This window comes from Cavia porcellus, unplaced genomic scaffold (assembly GCF_034190915.1).
Source record: "Cavia porcellus strain 051 isolate PalLab524CR breed Dunkin Hartley unplaced genomic scaffold, mCavPor4.1 scaffold_19, whole genome shotgun sequence".
NCBI classification, from domain to species: Eukaryota; Metazoa; Chordata; class Mammalia; order Rodentia; family Caviidae; genus Cavia; species Cavia porcellus.
The window spans coordinates 8,528,217-8,547,559 of record NW_026947502.1 but is presented as its reverse complement, the minus strand read 5'-3'; the positions used below and the strand labels follow the sequence as shown (position 1 = coordinate 8,547,559).

General features: G+C 40.0%; 1 non-coding gene across 1 annotated transcript; it reads right to left on the bottom strand.

Moving 5' to 3' along the window:
- Window positions 1–3,389: 3,389 nt before the first annotated feature.
- On the bottom strand, window positions 3,390–3,494 carry LOC111757847 (U6 spliceosomal RNA). Its single transcript, XR_002792108.1, has one exon. It is a non-coding gene; the product is annotated as a U6 spliceosomal RNA (small nuclear RNA).
- Between the last annotated feature and the right edge of the window lie 15,849 nt (window positions 3,495–19,343).

Sequence of the window (19,343 nt, the reverse complement as noted above, 5' to 3'; positions counted from 1 at the left end):
CTTTCAACAAGTAAAAAAAAAAGTCAAAGGGCTTCTATTTTATTAATTAAAATGGCCAATTAATCAAGATATGTTCCTTCCCACCATTTGATAGGTGAGAGCTTACAACGTGTATAAACTATGCAATAACCCTGGATGGCAGAAGATCTCCAGAATAAAGCCACTGCTCTGACAGGCCATTTGGATCAGTCTTAGCTCACTCAGGGATGCAGACTCAAGGACCTGAACTCTCCCATATTTTGCCTGGAGCAAGATATTCAAATAAGCCTTTCCCCCAGAGCAGTTGCAAGCTTTCAGTACTCTGTTACACCACCTTCATTGCTGAATAAATCAATTTATGGCAGTGAAAACCCAATCTAAATTACCATATGCAACTAATTACCATATGGACATAATGATGAGTTCCCATTGGCTCAACACATTCCTTGTATTCCTTTTAGGTGGAGGGTGTTAGAGGATTGATGACACAGCAATAAACAAAGAAAGTCCGTGATCTAATAAAGCTTATTATAGGAAAGAGAGATAAATGACACATAAATATAAAGCCTACTTTCAATCAGTAAGACATATTAACAAAACAGAGTCAAAGTCAAGGGGAGAAAGGCATCACTTGAGATAGGTGGTCAGGATCATTCTCTTTGAGGAAAACTCACTGAAACAGGATATGAATGAAAGGAGGAATACATGAACATATGGATGAAAAGCTTTCTAGGCAGATTAAGCAGCAAGTGCAAAGGTCCTGGGGCTAGTGAAAGCTGGGTTTAATGTTTCGGCAAAGCAAAAAGTCAGAGTGGCTAGAATAGGACAAAAACCAGGAAGAGGGATAGCAAAGGAAGTTGTGAAGATGGCAAGAAGTCAAACCATGTTGAGCTTTGCACAAGGATTCATGTAAGAGGTAAGCTGGGAATCCTTTGGAGGGTTTAATATGGGAAATGACATCACCTGATTTATTATTCAAGGATCACTTTAGCTTCTAACATGGGAGTAGACTGTAAGAGGATTTAAGAGAAAGGTAAATGAACCAGTCTTTCTGGACTCCTTCAGGAGTCAGTTGGAGTAAGAAAGCTGGTATGGACAGGCAATACTGGCCGGAGGTAGACAGTGCCAGGGCCTGGAGCAGGAAGGTAGGTAGCCATGCTGTCCAGAGAAAGCAGAAACTCGGCAGGCAGACAACTTCTTCCCAGATGTCTGATTGCCTACAAATTGCTGAAGTTGGGTGAGTGTTTGTGTCCTCCACTGTCAAGGGAGCAAACGTGTCTCTTAGGGATGCTTCAGTGTAATAAGAGACATTATCTTGTCTGGTGCATGAATGTTTCATAGCTGCGAACGTGGTTTCTCTCTCCTCTCATTTACAGAGAAGGAAACGGAGGATTAAAAAAGAGCAGCTTTGTTCAATCTCCAATCTTTATTGCCAGGGCCAGGGCCAGGACCAGGGCCAAGGCCAGCTTCTGATCTCTGAATCATGTACCCTGGCTGGAAAGGTTGGGGGGCACTGTGAGGTGAAAGGGTATCAGGAGGAACTTCTGGGGGAGGACTGGAGGGATCAGCCAACAGTGGGTCTACCGCAAGCCAGGTAGACCTGTGCCTTTGCCCTGGAGCCGTCTGCAGATAGCACATCAGCGCAGGCTGCCACCTCTGTCTCAGGAGGTGAAGTTTGACAGCTCCTCATGTGCCATGCGGTGGTCCCCTCCTAGTCTGTCTGTGTCAGTGGGTGGTAGGGTTCCTAATTACAGGATCTCCTTCTGTCACTCAGTGCATAGATCCACACCCCAAAAACCTAACATTAGCATACCAAGCCAACCTCAGTGTGTCGGCCAGGAAGCAGAGATGCAGGACCCAGCCCAGAAAGTGGCGGCTGAGCTAGGACAAGGCGTGCAGAAAAGATCACCCCGAGCTGCTTCTTCCACCTCGTTCTGCTGCATGATGAATGACGCAGACTCCTTTTCCTCTTCTTCTGTGAAGAGTCACCCATGGAGACTGAGTATTGGGAGTGTGTGCTCAGCAAGTGGAGAAGGTAAGAGAGAAATCACCATAAAGGCCGAAGGCAGAAATCATCCTGTGAGGCCACATCCTAGGGCTCTCTCCACTTCCGCTACCCTCTGTCTTCTTGTACTGGTGACACACAGTCCCCATAACGAGATGACAGGAGAACGCCATGTTCATCCTTCTCTCCATTTGGCACTGGGGTGAGTTACCGGATAACAATGAAAGATCACAAAGCCAGTCACCAAAGCGTCACCAGAAAGAGGAACCCTGAAGAGCCTTAGAGGGCAATACTTTACCTCAATGTCTTCGCCTCTACCCTTTCCCAAATGACAGGTCGCTTACTTGCTTGAACTTCCCAGAGTTCCTCATAAGTCAAGCAGGAACAAAAATAGCTACCCTGCTTGAAACTGGGGGACTAAGCCAAAACTGTGCACACCAGCCTAAGGCCAACAACCGGGGCCTCAGTGACCGTGTTCATAGCCAGCTGGTGAACTTGGGAGCGTGAACCTTGTAGCCAGAGTGTGGTCTCCAACCTCAGCCCTGCACTCACCTGTTAGGCTCCTTAGAGGAGCCGCTCAAGATTTGTGCCTTAGTTTCCTGTGAAAATGGAGATTACAGGGTACCTACCTGCTTCATAGAGTGGTTGTGAAACTTCTGCTAAGTCAAGGGTTTTAAAATGATCCACCTCAGTGACCTATACTCTCAATACTGAAGAACTTAGAGATCATTTGTCCACGTAGGATGACAGCAGGAAATCCACTCATCTTGAATGCTATGTTATCTTCTGTATCTTTTCTTTGTGAGGTCTTCTTCAATTGTTCTTATTGTCTATAAGTGAGAAACACAAAGACACACCATCTGAGCTTTCAAAAGATTTTCCTGGTTCCAGATTCCAGCGCGCACTGCCTTGAATCACATCGCTGTTGCTGTCTTCACTGATGGTCTGGAGTTTAAGGCCTCAACTTTTGTAGCCAGGCTCTGGTTTCTAGGAGCCAGCAGAGGCTGAGTCTTTAGACACCACAGCCAAATGAACCAGGCTGTGCTCTCGCCTCACAACCATCACAAAGAAAAACAAAAGTCCTATAAATATGCTATGCACACATACCATAGATTTATTATCTCATCAGTGAAGAAATGAGGAGGATAAAGGTCGGCCAAAGAAGTGTCTGAGACCTGTGTATGGGGTTACTCAGGAAAAGGAAACCTCTGAAATAAGATGGGTAAGTTGTATATATATGGAGGTAGTTACTGCTGTATAGCACAATAGAGCCGTAACTTTTGTTATCATACAGCAGTGGATTTGATAATCAATTAAACATTGCATGACTGCTGAAAATGCTCTACTACTAAAAGGATCTACAGTCAACTTTTACCCTCAGTTTGAAATTTTGGATATAATTTTAAAGAATGGAATGCACTTCATCAATTTCTGTGTCATCCTTGTGCAGGGGCCGCGCTGGTCCTCTCTGCAGTGTGTGTGCTCCTCAAGTGAGCATTTGGATGATGTTCCATTGTTGTTCACTTCTCTGAGCCTCACTGTCTTTATCTACAAAATGGACATAGCAACACCTGTGCCCCAGAGTCGCTTTTGGCTTAGTTCAAATGCAAGGTAAATGAGGTGCCCAGAACATTATGACACTGCCCAGGATTGGCACGAGTTTAGCTGACTAGTAAGGAACAAACTAGAAGGGGGATGACTGTCCCTCTGTCTGCCGTGTGTCAGGCATCATGCCGTGTGCTCTGCGTGTGCGTGTGTACACTTCTTTTGCTCTTAGGAAGGCCTCGGGTGGGTAGGAATTTGGTTCCTGGTTTTATGATCCAGGAAATTCAGGTTACCAGGGAATAATGACTTGCTTTATATCTCAAAGTCAGGCAGTAGAGTAGGTCTCGGATTCTGATTCCAAAGCTCTTTCCATAAAGGCTGCTGCTGCCTCTTTAAAAGACAAAAGAAAAAATGGCAGAAAAATCCTAAGACAGGATTTTCAGCAGCATTTGCATTGAACTTGAATGTGACTTAGCAGCTTCTATTCGTTTCCCTGTTATTCATCCAGATAGTGTCCCTTCCTCCCTCCTCCCCACCCTCCCGACCCTGTAGCAAAAAGCTTTTCTCCCTACCATTCACTTAGCACTTCAAAGCAAGGAGGATGCGGCTCTGAGTGAAACATTGTGCAGGCAAAATGATACCCCATTTTCCGGGAGCCCTAACAAAGCCTTTTGATTTGAATGTCAGTGCTGCGAGTAGGATTAAATGTAGGATTCAGGCTTATATTCCCCAGCTGCAAAGTAAGTTGTGCAGTTCTGTGAGTCTGACATGTGGTGGAGGATGTGGCCCCTGAAAATCTCTGTGGTGATGAAATCCATGCAATGGGGTCGGGGCTGGGCTTGGAGCCCAGAGGCGTGCAGGTACTGAGCTGGGGCTGCAGGCTCCGTGGGCCGCCGTGTGAAGCTCTGGATGGTCCTCTCCCAGCGCTGTGTTTCTATTGTCTCTCCTGCATGAGCTCTGCCTGCAGACACACAACAAAGCATCTTTCCTTCACAGAGGAAGAATTAGTCTTTGGCTATGACTCCGTGGGTCCCATGTTCGCTATTGCAAATCATCTGCTCTGTGACATGAATTTAGGATCCGTGAAGAGTCATCTAGGAGAAATGTCATTGTATTATAATTTATGTATAATGCACTTCAGACCCCATCATCTCTTTGGGGACCTCTTTCTATTGCCAGTCAGGATCTCACTTAAGTCAGGGCCGCACTAGATCATGCGGACCCTGGCTCTGAGCAGACTCATGCTCAAAGTCAGGGAGCAAGAAATTGGAACCTCTGCTCCAAAACACATCCCTCTTATTTGTTTTCTTCTTTTCAGAGTATCATCATTCATTTTCCTTTTTTCTTCTTTGTGCTCTAAGTCCACGATAGCAGAGATCATATCGATATATTTATTGCAGGACTCCCCACCCCATCTGAGATCTTGGAAGCCACTTCAATTTTTGCTAGGAGCAATTCTTTCATTGTAAACTCGAAGTACTCTCCTGTCCCCACTTCCCCAACCCTGGAGTTGTGGTAGGAAAGAATCGGTCATGGACATGTAGAAGGTTTGTAAAAGGCCGACATGCCACTGAAATAAAAGCAGATTGTGGCTGAGATGGATGGGACTGTGTGGGTTTATGGAGCAATTGCAAAACTAAACAGGCTCCCGTCTCCCACAAGAGCCCACTTGAAGATGTGCTCAGCAAGAGGTTATCAATATTCTCATTAAAATGGCCCCAGAGAGTCACACCAGGAAGATGTACTCTTAATCTCCTTTGCAGGAGCATCGTGAAAATTCATTAAGGCTGATAGAATGATTTGATAGCCTTGAATATGAAGTGTGACAAGATTGTAAACTTATGTTATTAAAACATGAATTGGATTGTTTTCTGGATGACTTAAGCAGGCAGTGGGGTGAAGGCAGTTTCAGAGGGTGTTTTGTAGAGCCTGGTGAAGAATAAAAACTGAATTAGCCTGTTGTCCATCTGGTTTTCTTCATAGAAGGGGCCCAAACAATCAGCACAGGGAGGGCAGTAGAAGCCACGGATAGTAGCTGGGGGAGAGGGTTCTTTTTGGGCAAGGATTAACCAAGAAACCTCAGCAAGAAGTGGGCATCTCTGAGATTTCCATTTACCCGGTGGACATGCTTAAAATCCTGTGGCACAAAGCCAGATTTACAAGCGATCAATTAGAATGACTTGGGGAAAATGAAGGTGTTTCTTTGGTCCAATAAGGTAATTGGATGTTGAGTTTCAAATTAAACAAGCTTGCCTTAGGACTGTACTTCAGAAAGCTTTTAATAAATTCCTGTCAATCTTTCAGGAAGGGGAAAATAGAAAACAGGTATATTGTGTGGTCTTTTTTTTTTTTTTTTTCTTTTGGATACATTGTGTTTTCAAAAAATTACTTTGCTATCGATTTTTGTTTCATTTCAGGTAGCATCTCAGTAAGTAGTACCGTTTGGTTACTTGGGAAAATACTAGACGCCTGCCCGCCCCGGCAAATGATACCTCAGATGTTTCGCATCTTCAACAACCACTCAGGCCGGTGTCCTGAAACACTATTTCAATTTCAGTGAGACAATGCTTTTACATTTATTAGATCGAGGGTTATTTTAAAACAAGCAAGCAAGCAAAGAAATGAACAAATCCAGTTTGGAAGGCCCTGGCTTTTACATATCTCCTTTGAAATATATCAAAGTCGTTTAAAATCAATTTGCCTAGAGCCAAACTCAGACTCCTTGCCGTCTCCAGGAAGCTGGTCCCAGGTCCCTGGCTGTGCCGCTGAGTGGGTGGCGCTGTCAGCCTGACTTCCCCTGGCAGTAAGTAGGACATCGTCACCCTCATCCCCTCTTCTTTGTCCTCTTTGTCCCTCTGAACAAATCACTTGTCTCTCTCTCATACAACCTGGATGTTGGCAGGTGAGTCAGGTGTTTGCCCCTCTGGATCCTGGAGGTGAATAGTTACACCTAGGAACCAGATGGGAAACTGAGGCATGAGTGGGTAAAAGAACTTGCTTAAAATCACACAGTGTGTTTTTCCAACTGGTAAACCAAGAGATCAACTCACTTTGAGAGCCCCCTGCACCCCCGCAGGGTATCTTCACTGCTTGAGACTACTTCGTTTCAGGTCTCCTTATTGCTCAACAGTGATTTTAAAAATCCTCCCTTGCCTACCCTATGGTGTTAATGTAAGTATAAAATTCAGGACAGAAATGGAGAGCATTGTACGGATGTAAAACTTGCTCTTACCAATGCAAAATCTTATTGCATTGTATTATACAGCTGGACTCCAACTGGTCAGGAAAATGCATCTCAATTGGGAGAATCTCTGTGATAACAGTTTTGAACAATCTTAGGAAAGAAAGTTCTGAGAGCCGAGTCCATGTGCTGAATAAGAACTCTGACACAATTCACGAAACAAAGGCAGCATTAAAGCATTTCCAGTGCATTTCTAATTTGCTAGACGGCTCAGTCCAGACATCCAAACGCATTTCAGTGCTTTAATGCTGTTAAAAGCACCTGGTTCATTTGCTCCATTTGATGGATGTGGAAACCCAGGCCTGCAGGAACCTCAGTCAAGGCGAACACTGTGAGCCGATGTCATGATTCTATTTCTGCGCAGCACGGTTCTCCCAGTTCCTACCCTAGGATGTGTTTCAGAATTTCCTTCCACCTATATGATCAGTAAATTTATAAAATTGAAACTAAAGTTCCCTGTGGATAAGTAAAAGGCTGCTGAAGCATCTGCCTCGAAGGGCTGGCAGACCAAGTACAGACTCTGATAAGTCTATGCGTGCTCTCGAGAACCCCCAAGCTTGGTGCCCAGACTGCAAACAAAGAAACATAACTTAGAGCCCTTGCTATGAGCATCCCCTCTACCTGGGATGCAGCACCTGGGTCCCCAAATGCTCAAGCCACAGTAGTTTTCCAGCTGTGCACCCAGTATCGTCTGCCAGTTCTATTTGTTTCTTCCCTGGTATTTACAGTTTCTTCATCTTATACAAGCACTACTGAAACCTATCTCCAAATCCCAAATCCAGACTTCTTTTGGTGAAAATGTTCAACTTCATGATATTGGCCTTGAACTCTAAAGTTTCATAAATGCTTTATAAGACAAGTATCTATGTACACTTACACACAGAATGAAACTTACCCATAGATTTCCAGCTGGGGATTTATGAGTAGGAGCATACAAAGGGGCATATACCTCATGTATATTTGGAAGCGTTTCCACTCCTGTGCTATTGGTAGTGATCGTTCCATGTCAGCATCTGTAGATCATTTCATAAGTTTCCATGTTTATGTCACAGTCTCTTATATGGATGCGTTATAGTTTAGTTTCTGGTCATCTTGTTGATAGGCATGTAAGTGTTGATACTTTGCTTCCTTCAGGAGAGGTTTCCACAAATCTGGTCTTACAAGTACATTCTGAAGTGGGCATCTGTTGGGCACTTTAGGAGAATTACATTAGTAATTTTCTATCCTGACACTTTCCCTTCTGTCTCATCTGTCCCAGTAGATATAAAAAAATCAGAAACCACATGTTGTCCTCTCATGTGCTCTTCTCCATTTTTATTCAAATATAAAATCCTTGATAGACTAAATAAACTGAAAAAATAAAACTTGCATAGCTTGATTTTTACTTTTGATTTTCCGTGAGATGTTTAGATAAGTCACTTTTCTTATCTGAGTCTCCATTTCCCCACCTATAAAATGGGTCTTCATTTAACACATTTGAAATATTCACTAAATATCTTCTATGTGTTGGGCATGGTATTCAGAGTGAGAATGATATCGCAGAGGCATAGAAGTTGTGTTCTACTGGCTTTGGTCCACCTTTTCATTCAGCTCTAATATTTTCTGGCCTTATGACAACCTGCCAAGCCTCACAGCCTGAGTAGATCGGGAAATGGAAGTGTGCCACAGTCTCCCAGGAGCAGTACGAAGAGCCCTGCACTAAATATACATACCATGGGGGTTATCACATGCCATGTCATGACTGCTGCTGACCGCAAAATATCCATAGGCAGATTTCACTCTGGAAACGTGCTATGTTTTGGATAATTTCCTCTATCCTATGAGAACTCACTGTGGACCCTTCAAAGACCATCACCCTCAGTAGTGGAGATGATGGTTATTAGAGGCCATCCTCTTCTCTCTCTCTTTTCTGTCAGCTGGGAAATGTAGAAGATGTCCCAGCTTTGCTAAACCTTATTCCCTGAGGTCAGAAGGGAGTAAAAATAGGAAAAGTGAAAGCAAGTGGGACTTCGTACGTTAGGGAATAAGGCAGTAAACTCATTAGCTGCCAGGAAAGGGCACAGGGGAGTCACCGCTTTGGAGTGGAAATAAAATCATAGCAAAAGGGAGGCCGTACAGCATGGCGGTTTAAATTTCTGGCTCTGCAGCTATGTCACCATGGGTTTTATTTGTGTTTGAACAATTAGCAATTATTAATTGGGCAAATTTTAACCAGTCAACAGTCTCATTTTCTTTATTTATAAAATGATGACAGTGCCACCTAATTAATTGAATGATTGGGTGCATTAAAGACTCTTGTGTGTAGCCTTTTCCTACATACTAGATAACCATGAGTGAATTTACATTATTATCATTATAGAACATGCAAATACCTCCACTTAGTTTTATTTCTAATATGGATGAGCTTTATGACCTTGAGAAAAGCAATTTCTTTCTTGGGACTTCTGTTTTTATTTTATTATTTATTATTGCCATAGCTACCTTTAGGAGATCTAGTGAGATTTGACATAAAAAGCAATAAATGATTATGAGTCCATCGGATAGCCTCAGACATGAGATGCCCATTGGTATAATGACCCCGGTTATACATTAAAGAAAGTTATGAATGAAGACTCTTCCTCCAACAGTTGAGGTTGGTATCTTTCCACAGTGTTATCAGGAATGACAAGGTAGCAACTGGGAACAGAGAGCGAGGCACGGTGAGTTACATTCACTTCCTGGCCCAGTTACTTAATATTTACACAATTTCCAAGTGGCGTTTAGGGGCTGGCAAATACAATGGTGAGCCACAGGGCCTGAGAGGTTGCTCACACAGAGTTGAATGGCAGGTACCACTCCTGATTTTGTAATTGTTATGGTTTGAAAACTGGTTGTCAACTTAACGCCAGCTGGATTACATCAGCATGCATTGAGAGAAGATGCTCCACCCTAGGAGGGTTGTCAGGATAAAGAGGTGGAGAAGAAGGAAGGTGTGGGGAGGGATTGAGGCATTATGGAGGCATTGTTGGTTCTCCTACGTTGCTGTCTGAGCTGTTGGTTCTGGAGAAGCTTTGGTCTTTACATCGAGCATCGGTTCCTGGCTCCAGAGGGGAAGCCATGTGCTGCCTGGTCTCCAGGATGAACTCCTCACGCTGCTTCCTGGCCCGTACCCGACAGTGCTTGTCGTCGTCGGAGCTCCGGGGCCTCTGTGTCGCTGAGGACAGCTGTGGTGCCTTTCAGGACAGCCCTGCTCTTTGTTGTGAGTGGGACTTCTGGGCTCCAGTGTAGAACCCTCATGCCACTAGCACAGCTCCTTCATCCTGCTGGCATAGACTTTCTGGCTTCCACCGCTGACCCTTGGGTCTTCCTGGCACGGATCCGTAAAAGAGACCAGCGTGAGTCTTTCTTGTGGGCTCTGGACTTCTAGTTGGACTTGTGGAGGCATTGTCCTGAGCTGTGGGTTTTTATCTGGACTCATGTGGGACATTGCCGTGGGGTTTAGACTTTTGACTAAATAATCTATGTTGTTGGTGTTGCGGATAGATTTCCTGCATTCTCCTGTATTAACTTCCAGTGACTATTATAAAAATATTATAAACTCCATGTCCTGATCTGAATTGTTCTCTGTGTACAACCCCTGACTACAGCAGTAATCGTACAACAGTAATTAGGGACTGAATTAAGTGCTATGCTAAACATGCAGGCAACAGAAGAGACCCCTGATTTTGACTGAGAATTTGGGGTGTGTGGAGGGTCACATGTTGCGATGGGGTAAAGTCTGCATATATGTGAGTATTAACCTATTAACGGTTCAACTACTTCTTCCTTCTTGGTCCTTTATTATTCAAGAAACTTCCAATAAACTTCCAAGACAATATATGGAAAATAGCTCTGATTTTGGATGTAGATATTATGTTATTCATTGAGCCTGTATTATATTCCAAGAAATATTCTCACCTAATTTATAAGCATTAATAGTTATTCTTCAGAAAAAGAATTCTGTGCTTTAAATTTCCATTTCAAAGACAATAAAATAGAGGTTCAGGAGAAAGGAACACAAGTTCCAGTCAGAGAGTTTCTCAGAGAGACTGAGCCTTACTTAAGCAATAGCTCAGAGCCTATATCTGCTCTGTAAGATAGTGATAAATGATGCAAACAGTATCTTAGGGTTTTCAGAAAGACTGTATGAGAGAGAAATATTTTTATGTACACTGAACAATTTTTTAAAATGATATGAGCACCAAAGGGGTTATCATTTGGCATATCCAGAGCTTAGCATTATGGGATTGTGTTGGATACAGAGAAAATATTGCACCTCTTCACCACTCTATTAATATGAACAGCTGTATGTTTTTCTCTCACATTGTAATTTGTCAGTAATTTTCTTCACATTACTGTATACTTGTGGTATAGTATTCCTACATCTCATTCACACTCTGTCCTGGGACATCTGAAACTGCATGGATTGCTGGGGAAGGCCCTAGCATCATCAATTTTGTGTGTGCAAGGGACATTATAGGGCAATGTCTTCTGTTACTATACCTTCTAAAATATCCCACGGGTAACTTTGCCCATGTAGGATAGTAGGGCAAAATGGGAGGCAATAAGCTTCCACCTGGTGTGTGTGTGTAGGAAAATTCTTCATTTGGGGCTAAAGCAATAGTTCTTCTCCTAGAGAACTGAAAACAACAGAACCAAATCCATATCTCCTTAGAGAAATAGTAGAATCAAAACTGATGTCATCACAGGTAATGAAATTCAGGCACCTCGGGGATTTTCCAGATACCTTTCTTCTAACATGACCTCAGATCATCCCAGCCTCTTGCAGAGAGTGGGCCAGGGAAGGCAGTATTCACCATAGGCCATCAGTTTCAAATTTTCTAAGAGAATAGACCGAGATGCCTTTTCTTGGGGAACATTGCTAGTTCATAGAAGTAATAGCAGAAAATTTCCCCCAAATGGGGAAAAGTCTGACATGCAAATAAGTGAGGCATATAAAATGCCAAATAGTCATAACCAATGTATATCTATACCCAGACATATAATAATTAAGATTCCAAACATACAACATAAAAACAGAATACTAAAAGCTGTTAGAGAAAAGACACAGCTCACCTATCCAGGAAAGCCTTTTGGAATCACGGCAGACTTCTCAGCACAAACCTTCAAGTTAAAATGAGCTTGGAATGAAGTATTTGAAGACCTAAAAGAAAACAACTTTCAACCCAGACTTATATACCTGGAAAAAACTATCTTTCAAATTTAATGGAGAAACAAGATACTTTCATGACAAAAAACAACTGAAGAAATTCATATCTACCAAAACAACCATTTCTAGAAAGAGTATTGAAAGACATACTAGAAAGAAATAAAAATGACCATAATCTCCAGAATAACAGCAGAAAGAAACCACCAGGCTGGACAAGACATTAAACAAGGGAGGGAAGCAGGAAACCAACAACAGGAACAAAATATGGCAAAGTCAAGCCAGTACATATCAGTGATATCCATAAATGTAAATGGGCTCAATTCATCTGTCAAAAGAAGCAGGTTGACAGAATGGACCAAGAAACAGGACTCCATTATGTACTGTATACAAGAAACACATCTGACCCAAAAAGAAACTCAGAGACTAAAAGTCAAAGGATGGAAAACAGTATTCCATGCAACAGGAATCCAGAAAAAGCAGGGGTAGGTATTCTTTTTGCAGACAAAATTGAACTTCAAACCTAAAATTATTAAAAGAGATAAAGAAGGCCACTATATACTTGTAAGTGAAAAACTACAAGAGGAAGAACTAACAATTATAAATATATATGCACCAAATATAGGAGCACCCAGCAATGTAAGACAAACAATAATGGACATGAAAAACCAAGTACACAAGAGCATAATTGTAATAGGAGACTGTAATATACCACTGTCACAAAGTGATAGATCAACTAGACAACAAGTCAGCAAAGAAATAACAGAACTGAATCACACCTGTGAATGAATGGACTTAGTGGATGTTTACAGAGTGTTCCATCCAACCACATCAGAATATACATTTTTCTCAGCTGCACTTGGGACATTCTCCAAAGTAGACCGTATTTTTTTTATTTTAAAAAAGCTTAAGATAAAAGAGGACATAACAACACAGGTCAGAACAGAACAATTTAAGCAACATAGTGTTTCACCACAAGACAACCCAACATAACAGTAGCTACCATAGTGTCTCTTTCCTTGAAATATTTGAGTATACCTTGATATACTATAGTATCAAACATAAAAAGACAGTGTAAAACTATTCAAAAGAATGAAAGTATTACAGGGTATTCGAACCAACTAACAGAAAATGAACAATGGTTTCTACATTATCTCCTTATGTATAAAAATTTTTGTTTATACTATCACATATAATAAAATCCAATAAGATACAACATGATAAAACTGATGGAGACAGAAGAACAATCATTTGGTGGGACTTCAAAACAAGATGATATTAAATCAGCACTAGCTATTATGATGTCTTGTTTTCTTCAAAATAGCTGTGCATATCAGCTCAGGCAATAATATCAAACAGCCCAGAATAAAGCCATTTCAATTAATGAGTGAAAACTTTATAAGGCTTCAAAGCCACATAATGGGGAATCATGATTACCATATACTTTTATATATTTGAATCATTTCTTACAATAGGGAAACTATTCGATATTCATACATGTGAGTTTGATTTATTTCACTTATGAGTGTGGTCTCTAACTGTGTCCATTTATTTATAAATATCTCAATGTGATCCTTCTTTATAGCTGAGTAGTACTCCATTGTATAAAAATACCACAACTTTTTTATCCATTCCTCAGTTGATGGACACTTAGGTTTTTCCAAGATCTGGCGATTACAAATTGTGCTGCTATAAACATGGGTTCACATTTATCACTGTGGTATGATGCTTTCAGTTCTTCTGGGAATATGCCTAGAAGTGGGATAGTTGGAACAAATAGGACTTTCAAACCCAATTTTTTGAGAAATCTCAAGACTGACCTCCACAATGCTTGCACCAGTCTACACTCCCACCAACAGTGCAGGAGAGTTCCTTTTCCCCACAGCCTCTCCAGCATATGTTGTTGATGGTTTTCTTGATCCTGGCCATTCTTTCAGGAGTGAGATGGAATCTCACTGTGGCTTTAATTTTCATTTCTCTAATGACTAATGATGATGAGAAATTTTTCATGTATTTATTTGCCATTTATATTTATTCATCTGAGAAGTGTGCATTCATCTCAGATGCCCATTTTTGGATGAGATCTTTGAATTTTGGGGGTCTGACTTTTTAAAAATTATATATTTTAGACAGAAGTCCTTTGTCTGAGGGAGAGTTCACTAAGATTTTTTCCCAGTTTGTAGGTTTTCTTTGAAATATGCTGGAGATTTCTTTTGACATGCAGAAACTTTTTAATAAAAGGAGGTCCCAGTTGTTGATTCTGGGAAGTATTACCCACACGAATTGAGTCCTGTTCATGAATTCTCTACCTACCCCTATGTCTTCAAGGTTTCTACCCAATTTGTCTTCCAATAGATTTAATGTTTCTGTTTTAATATTCAGATGTTTGATCCATTTAGATTTTAATTTAGTACATGGTGATAGGCATGGGTCTAGTTTTAGTTTTTGGCACATGGAGAGCCAGTTTTTCCAACACCATTTATTAAAGAGACTAAAATAGACCCCATATTAATCCATAAATCATTCTTAAGTAAATGCAAAGGGATTGAAATTATCCCATATATAATATCTGATTATAGTGCACTAAAATTGGAAATCAATGGCAAAAACCCCTGCAAAACCTGCATAAATACATCAAAATTAAATAACAACCTTCTGAACAACCATGGGTTATAGATGAAATTAAAGAAGAAATAAAACAATAGCTACAGTACAATGAAAATGCAGGCACAACCTACTGTAACCTATGGGATGCAATGAAAGCAGTCCTAAGAGGAAAATATATAGAAATAAGTGGTCACATCAAGAAAATGCAATGAGCACAAATAAATAACTTAATGCTACATTTCAAGCTCCTAGAAAAGGAAGAGCAAGTCAAACCAAAAGCTCATAGAACAGAGGAAATTGTAAAGATTAGAGCAGAAATTAATGCAATTGAAACAAAAAAGAAATAACAAATCAAAGAGTTGGTTTTTTGAGAGGATAAACAAAATTGATAAACCTCTAGCCAACTTATCAAGAAAAAAAAAGCAAAAACTCAAATCCATGCAATAAGGACTGAAAAGATGGAAATTATTACAGATCCCATGGAAATTCAAAAGATCATGAACACCTATCTTGAAAATCTCTACTCACATAGGGTGGAAAACACAGAAGATATGGACAGCTTTCTAGAAACATATTAACTACTAAAGCTCAATCAGAAAGGTATAACAATTTTGAATAACCCAATATCAGCTACTGAAATAAAAAAACATGATTAAAAACTTATCAACAAAGAAAAGCTCAGGTTCTGATGGATTCACGGCTGAATTCTATAAGAAATTTAGAGGAGATTTAATGCTAACACTCTTTAAACTCTTCAATGAAATTGAAAGAAAGAAAAGCAGTCCTCCCTGAATCATTCTTGGAGGCAAGCATTACCCTGATACCAAAACCAGAGAAAGACCCAACCAAAAAGGAGAACTACAGGCCAGTCACACTGATGAACACTGATACAAAGATTCTCAATAAAATACTGACAAATGGAATGCAACAAATCATCAAAAATATTATATACCATAACCAAATGGGATTTGTTCCAGGAATGCAGGGATGGTTCAACTTATGCAAATCAATAAATGTAATACACCACATCAACAGAGCCAAAAATAAAGCTCACATAATCATCCCAGTAGATGCAGAAAAAGCTTTTGATAAGTCCAACACATGTTCATGATAAAAACCTAAAGAAACTCAAAACAGACGGTATGTACCTCAATTTCATAAAGGCCATTTATGACAATCCAACAGGCAACATTATGCTAAATGGACAAAAACTGAAAGCCTTCATTCTAAAATCAGGAACAAGACAAGGATGTCCACTCTCACCACTCCTAGTCAATATAATTTTAGAAATATTAGCCAGAGCAATCAGACAAGAGGGAGAAACAAAGGAATAAAAATAGGAAAAGAAGAAGTTAAATTATTATTATTTGCAGATGACAGATACTCTACATAGAAGACACCCAAAACTCCATTAAAAGACTACTAGAGGTAATATACAAATTGAGCAGTGTAGCTGGATACAAAGTCAACACTCAAAAATCAATAGCATTCCTGTACACAAACAAAAAACTCACTGAGAGAGAAATTATGGAAGTAGCACTTTTCACAATAGCATCTAAAAAATCAGATATCAAGAAATCAACCTAACCAAGAATGTAAAAGATTTATATTCTGAAAATTATACTACTATAATAAAGGAGATTGAAGGGTATTAGAAAATAGAAGGATATTCCTTGCTCTTGGTTAGGAAGAACCAACATTATGAAAATGGCCATACTCCAAAAACTACTAAACAAATTTAATGCAATCCCAATCAAAATACCATCAACATGCTTTACAGATCTAGAAAAAATATTCCTATTTATCTGGAAATAGAAGAAACCTAGAATAGCAAAGGCGATTCTAGGCAACAGAGGCAAAACAGGTGACATCTCAATTCCTGACTTGAAACTATACTGCAAAGCCACAGTAATAAAATTAGCACGGCACGGGCAAAGAAATAAATCTGAGGATCAATGGAACATATTAGAAGATGCAAACACTACTACAAAGACACTCAGCCACCTTATATTTGACAAAGGGACTAAACATGGAAAAAAGATAGCCTCTTTAATAAATGAGTTGGAAAAAATTGGCATTCCACATGCCAGAGACTGAAAATAGACCCATGTCTATCACCATACATTAAACTAAAGTTAAAATGGTTCAAGGATCTAAATATTAAAACATAAATGCTAAATATACTGGGAAACAAAGTAGGTAAAAACCTTGAAGATATAGTGAGTAGGGAGAGAATTCATGAATAAAATGCAAACTGCACAGGAAATACTTCAAAGAATCAAGCACTGGGATCTCATATTACTAAAAAGCTTTTGCACTTCAAAAGAAATGACCAATAGAGTGGAAAAAAAACCCCACAGAACAGGAAAGAATTTTAGTCAACAATTCCTCAGACAAAGGACTTATATCCAGAATATATCAAGAACTGAAAAACGTCAAGCCCTCAAATTCAAAGACCTTCTCCAAAAATGGGCATTGGAGATGAACACACAGTTCTCAGATGATGAAGATATACAAATGGCAAATAAGTACATGAAGAAATGTTCATCATCACTGGTCATTCAAGAAGTGCAAATTAAAACAGCATTGAGATTTCATCTTACTCTGGAAAGTGGCTGCCATCAAGAAAACAACTGATAACAAATGTTGGCGAGGGTGTGGGGAAAAATGAACCCTTCTCCACTGTTGGTGGGAGTGCAGACTGGTGCAACCGTTGTGGAAATTAGTATGGAGATTTTCCTCAGAAAACTAGTACTGAAAGTTCCATTCAATCCAGCTATTCCCCTCCTCAGTATTTCCCCAGAAAAATTGAAAATATCATGTCACAGAGATATATGTGCACCCATGTTCATAGCAGCAAAATTTGTGATAGCTAAATCTTGGAAACAACCAAAATGCCCCTCAACTGCACAGTAGATGAAAAAAATGTGGTATTTTTATGCAATGGAATACTATTCAGCTATAAAAAGGATGCTCTTGAGGTCTTATAGGTAATTGGAGTTATCTTGAAAATATCCTCATTAGTGAAATAAACAAGACTCTCATGAGTAAATATCACATTGTCTCTCTAGTGTAAAAAACAATAAAAAACTGACAACAATGGGATCTAAAAAGTATAATAAATAATGTGAAAGGGAAAGGGAAGGAAAGTGCTCTGAAGAGTATAATGGTATGTATTATGTGTAAGGTAGATGACCATATTACTGAATTTTTGTTGGAACATTGAACAGAAGGATTTGCACTGTCAATGTTTGAATGTCTATACACTATGCTTTTATTTTGTGACTTTGGCAACTATCTTTTAAGATGACAGTGAGTAATGTATCAACTAGTAATTCCATGAAGATAATTTTTTCGAATTCGGTATTGTTCTACCTTAATTTTCTGATTTTTTTAACTGGAAAAAAGAGAACAATATGCAATATAACAACCATTGTTAAATTTCTTTCATTCTGTTTTGAAGACCTGTATTGTTAATGTTTTGAATCTGCTGTTGTAGTTTATGCCTTTTGCTTTTTGTTTTTCTTTTCTGACTTTTCTCTTTTTTAAATAAAAAATCCTCAGGTAAGCCATCTACACTCAGCACTGTGCTGATTCAGTTCAGATGGTGTTTAAGTTGACTCTCAGTTTTCCAGGCCACCAAAATCCACTTCTGGTTAACTTGATAACCACCCACATTTCCTTAAACCACAGTCTTTAATGGCAGATTTGTGACAAGTTAACAGGTCTTGGTCTATTCAGATTTACATTAATACAACAATTACATGTATACAATTCTTACTGTTTTCATTTCCATAACAAAAGCAAAATATTCAAAGGGTGACCAAAATTCAAGGTTAAAACACAATACTTTGATTAATTAACCTGGAGGAGCACCAGTGTCCCTGAAGAGCTATGTCACTGCTCTTCTTTGTATGCTAGACCTTACAGTGGGAACCATGGTTACTCAATTAGGAAATTTAAGGGCAATGGGCTTGATTGGATCCTGGAGTAGCAGAGGTCAAGCAGCAGCACTTTATCACCAAAGACAGAGCCCAAGTACTTACCATAATGGACTGCAGAAGTAGAACAATAATAAGAATAATCTGACATGTGCAAACCTCTGACGTTGGCAGATTAGCCAGGGTGTTCCCAGAAGTGAAATACATAGGAAGCCTACTAAATTTTTACTAGATTTATATAATAAAAAAATTTAAGGGTGAATGATCAGAAACTTGCTTCAAATCATAGTAACAGAGATTCATGGCCCCTGAACCAAGTTCCCAATTAGAGCCAGTTTACAGACCCAAAATTCCTCGAGTGATGGGGAGGCCAAGTCTCCTTGGAAAAGGATCCTGATGTACCAAAAATTTATACATTTATTCTTTCTCTCGCCTTTCCCTAGAGGGACCTAAGGCCCTTTACCCAAGTGACTGTCCACTGGGAAAAGGGGAATGATCAGACATTTCAGGGACTACTGGACACTGGTTCTGAACTAAGATTGACTTCCGGGTGTCCAAATATACCATTGTAGCCCAACAGGGGTCTGTGGAGGTCAAGTGATCAAAGGATTTTAGCAAAGGCCTGGCTCATATTGGTCCAGTAAGTCCTTGGATTCATCCTGTAGTTATTTCCCCTGTTCTGGAATGTATAATTGGGATTGATACACTTTGTACCTGGCAGAATCCTCACATTGGCCCCCTAACCTGTAATGCAAGGGCTATTATGGTTGGGAAGGCCAAGTGGAAGCCACTTGAGTTGCCTTTGCCTGGTAAAATAGTAAACCCGAAGCAGTATCGCAT